Genomic DNA, 4845 nt, shown 5'->3' with positions numbered 1-4845 from the left:
CAGGCCTCCTGCCTGTGATTCCGGGGATCAGAGAAGCCCAACCCACCCCCATCTCTCCAGCTCAGCCCCACAGCCCTGCTGGGGCCCCACACAACACACAGGGCGGCTTGTTTTTGGCAGAGACTCTCCAACCCCCAAACCATTTGCCCGAAACTTGATCTCCTTGGCCCTCAGTCACCTCAGTGGAGAAGCCTGCACGGGGCTTTCTTTGATGGCTGAGTTTCTCCAGCTGTGGCCCTGGGTGGGTTCAGGAACCCCCCACCTACCTCCGTTTGTCACCATCCATCACTCCCGGGGGCCATTGCCTGATGAATTGCACCAGGCCGGAGGGGAACCACCGGCTAATCTTTTAATAACCCGATCAGCATCCTGCTGCTGCCCAGCTGGGCTGAGGGCCCTGACCCTGGGAAGAGGGGAATCTGTCACACTTTCATGGGGCCTTGGGGCTCAAAATTCAGGTAGGATCCATTCCGGGGGAGAGCCTAAAGCATCTCTTGAAGAGCTTTCTTTCTATTCTAGAAGGCTGGGGTTTTGGGGGCTGCTATTCACCCCAAGCACAACCCCCAAGGCTGCAGGAACAGTCGCCCCATCCCTGTCCCTGAGTTGGGAAGGAGGGATGTTTGGATCAGATTTTCCCATCCTCTCCCCTCCCCCCTCCCCCTAGGAGGGGTGACCTGGAAGGGTGTGAACCAGATAGGGAAGGAAAACAGGGCTCAGAAGATGCAACCATATGGTGCTATGGTAGTCAGGGAGGGAAGGAATGAAGGTGGGGACCAGAAGCAGGGCCCTCAATTCCCAAGAGAAGGATACCAGGGAGGTGTCTTCTGCCTCCTCAACCTGGGAAGGGGATCCAGTCAATGAAAGGGTGGGGCAGCCTAGGCACCAATTAGAATGTGAAATTGGCTTCTGGTGATGGCACAGACCCCAGAACAGGACTTCCGTGGCGGTCCAGTGGTTAAGAATCCACCTGCCAATGCAGGGAATGTGAGTTTGAACCCTGGGTGAGGGAAGATCCCACTTGCCATGAAGCAACTAAGCCTGTCCCCACAACTACTGAAGCCCACGTGCTGAGCCCATGCTCTGCGACAAGAGAGTAGCCCCCACTCACCCAACTAGAGAAAGGCCGCGCACAGCGACGAAGACCCAGCATGGCCAAATAAATACATTAAAAAAAAAAGACCCCAGAACAGCGGGCACAGAGACGAGGATGTTGCCAGAGCTGTGCCTGCCAAACGGGAGGGAGGGCAGGAGGACAGGAGGGAGATGGAGCCGTCCAAGCCAGGATGGAAGGGGTCTCTGACCTGACTGTTATCTTCCCCATGGAGGATTTTCACAGAAAGGGTTAAACCCCCAACACGAGGAGAAAATTCAACTTTGGCCCATTTTTAGAAATCTGTCCTCAAGGACCACTTGTATATATATGCAGAGAAGATGCCCAAGACTGTCAGTAATGTACTAATTTGTCAACAAGCCCAATATCCATCAATAAACTTTGATAAGTCTGTATGGTAAGGTACTGTTCAACCATCACAGAGTGAGGTACCTCCTCGTGAACCAACAAGGTAGAGCTCCAAGGCAGAACGCCATGCAATAACCAAAAAGGCAAGTTGCAGAACGCTATATGCATATGCTCCTTTAAACTAGGTACATATTGTATGTGTGTGTGTTGTATGTATCTCTGTAAACACACAAAATGAAATGGACAGACACACATCAAACTGTCCACAGTGATCACACTCGGGGAAGGATGAGTTTGGGGAAATGAAGGGCGATTTTCACTAATAAAAACTATTATCTGTCTTTAGTAAACAAAGGAAAACATTGTAAGGCTGCGTGGACGCTGCTGTGAGTAGCTGTAACACCATCACTGAACTGTGTGAAATGGATTCTGTCCCCAGCCTAGTACGGCACATTTCACAGTATTCCTTGAAGTTAGATGCAACCCTGTGTTCTATGTATTAGCCAATAAGATGGAAAAAGAAATGCTGAGCATGACTTCCAAAGAGCTGTTCTTTTAAAGAGGGGTGGTTTCTTTAGCCCTTCCTTCTTCCAATCGGTTGAAATGTGCTTGTGATGGCTGGCCCACAGGCAGCCATCTTGGACTATAAGGTAAAGGTAATGAGTTAAGTAGGAAAGAGCAGCAAGTTAGCGGCAAAAACAGAGACTGAGTTAAGACCACATCCTAGGGCTGGAGGAGACCTCTGCCTGAACCCACATCCAGAGGAAACAGAACCAGAGGGGGCACGGGATGTGTCAGGGGCAGCGACTGAGCTAGCAGAAGCGTTGCCAGAGGTCCCCCACCCCATCCCACCCACACATACACACAGAGCTCACGGTTCTTTCCCCAGAAACCTCCCTCCCCAGAGCTTTAATGCTGCTCTGTTGTGTGACTAGGAGACTCCCTCTGGGGCCCAGTCTCAGGGTTGAGTGAAGGCCCGCACAGTTGCTTAAGTGACGGGCCTGGGACATACCTCTCAGGACTCTGACTCTGGTGAGGACATAGCAGAACCTCTGCCCACCGGTGGGCCTGTCTGTCAGTTTCTCCTACTTGCTTTCTCTCTCTCTCTCTCTGTCCTGCCTTCTTGTCTGTCCCCATCCATTAGCGCCTCTTTTCGTCCCGGTTATTGTCTCTCTAGCCCACCCGCTCTCTGTCCACCTCAGTCTGCTCGTCTGCTCTCTGCCCTGTGTGTCTCTGCCTCGATCTCTCTTGTCGATCTCTGTCTCTCTCTGGTCTTCCTGGCTTTCCCTTTCTGTTTCACTCCTGCTCCCGTATTGTCTCTCTTTCCATCTCCCTCTCTGAGCCTGACTGTGAAGCACACCTCTCTCCTCAACACTTCAGGCAGTACCTTTCGTTCGGTCATGCTGTGTGCTGACTCGATGCCGCCCCTGCCAGCTCCTGCCTCCTCTCTCCCCCTCTACCTGCTCTGTCTGCCTTTGGCCCCCAGGCAGGCTGGACGCCTTCTCGGGGGGTTGAGTCCTTGAAGCCAGTGGGGCAGCTGGGCAACTGGGCACACAGAAAGCAAAGCTCAGTGCTGCGGATGCTGGTGGAGAGGCTAGCAACTGCTGCCTCCTGCGACCCCAGAACTTTATCCCTTCTGACCAAGGCTGTCAGAGTGGGCTGTTGGGGTGAGGCCAGGGACCATGGGTATGACTCTAGCTCAGGCTTGGCTGAAGGCCAGAGCCAGAGGGCTTCAGGAATGACCCAAGACCTCCTGTGTTCCATGCTGGCACCTGGAGCAAAAAGCTACCAGGGGAAGGGTATGTACACTGATGGGTTCGGAGGCTTAGGGACTGGATCAGTCACCACTCGGACAGGAGAGTTTCAAGGTAGCCATGCCCCAATCCTGACCACCACAATCAAAGGAGGGAAGAAACCAGGCTTCTAATTTTGCCTTTATCACTCACTAGCTGAGTGACGACAAATAAGGTCCTTTCCAGCCCTGGGCCTCAGTTTTCCCATCTGTGCAATGGATAGAAACAGGCTGCTGTTTCACTTTGTTGGTCTGGGTGAGTCTATCACCCCATGAATCTCTGGCACTGTGGATTTGAAGGGAGTAGGGTATGGGGCTCAGATGGTTTCGCTGTTGGGGAGGGGAGGCTAACTGGAGAGGGGCTTGGGGCTGAAATCCCAGTGTGAAGCAGTGATGATCATATGATCCCACTGGCCTGGGAATCAGGAAGTCTGAGGTCCGGATCTGTCCCTTCACTCATCCACCTGGGCTCTCTGTGTCTCCATTTTCCCTTCTGTAGAAGGGGATAGTAGTCCAAGCCCCCAGGCCTCAGGAGGACCCAGTGAACTCCTCCTGGTCCCTGCCAGGAGGACTCAGCTCAGAGTGCAGAGGTGAGGGGTGAGGAAGTGGGGGGTTGGAGGTGGGCCTTGGGAGGTGGGGGTCTTCGGGCTCACAGGAGCCATGGGGGCTGTCAGCGGGGGAGCTATTGTGGGAAGCAGGAAGGGGGCTGTCTGGAGTGGGCTAATCACAGACTGTGGCTCTTCCAGACAAAGCCAGCAGCCTCTGAATGGCCACTCTTCTGGAGAAGAGAGAACACTTGGCCCCATTAAGGCCTTGCATGCTGGAATTGTGGAAAGCAGCCTGGAAGTCAGCCCCGTTGCCTCCTCTCCTCACCCCACACCCCCTGCCCCTTCTTGGCTCCTTCTGTGGGAGTCAGGCTTCTTCTTAGAGTTTAAACCTTTTGAAAAACCACAGGAGGCTGAATCAGGGAGGCAGCTGGGAACAGAGAAAATACTAAGAAGGGAGTCAAGACCTGGTCCTGCTCTACTATCCTGGGCTCAGTTTTTTCATCAGTAAAATGGGGGTACTATCCTGTCCTGACCTGATAAAATTCATGAGATGCCCAGACTTTCTTGGTGGAACAGAGGCTGGGCTCAGAGAAGCCTGAGAATTAGGAACAGGCCTGCTGCCCTGCCACTTGCTCCCCTCGCTCCTGGCACCAGCCTGTCCCCTGAGATACCAGGATGCATCTCTGAGTCCAAGTGGGGGTCAAAAGCCCAAAATGGTCTTCATTATCACAGATGGGTTCCAGATGAAATGGCCAAAAGAACTATTTCCTGTTCTTTCATGCGCCCACGGGCTTCCCAGGTGGCTCAGTGGTAAAGAATCCCCTTGCCAATGTAGGAGACAATGTAGGATTCGATCCCTGTGTTGGGAAGATTCCCTGGAATAGGAAATGACAACCCAATCCAGTCTTCTTGCCTGGCAAATTCCATGGACAGAGAAGCCTGGCAGGCTACAGTCCATGGCATCGTAAAGAGCCGCACACGACTGAGCACGCTCACATGCTTAAACGCACAAGCCAAAGCTGGGTTGGGTCTGTCCTTCAATTCTT

General features: G+C 53.2%; 1 protein-coding gene across 1 annotated transcript in view; it reads right to left on the bottom strand.

The window, feature by feature from the left end:
- Window positions 1-4845, bottom strand: part of STRA6 (stimulated by retinoic acid 6) — a 43684-nt gene that overhangs the window by 29921 nt on the left and 8918 nt on the right. The window lies entirely within an intron of this gene.

Source organism: Bison bison, unplaced genomic scaffold (assembly GCF_000754665.1).
Source record: "Bison bison bison isolate TAMUID 2011002044 unplaced genomic scaffold, Bison_UMD1.0 scf7180017864181, whole genome shotgun sequence".
Taxonomy (NCBI): domain Eukaryota; kingdom Metazoa; phylum Chordata; class Mammalia; order Artiodactyla; family Bovidae; genus Bison; species Bison bison.
Note: the sequence above shows the minus strand (reverse complement) of the source record. Positions and strands in the feature narration are given on the sequence as shown.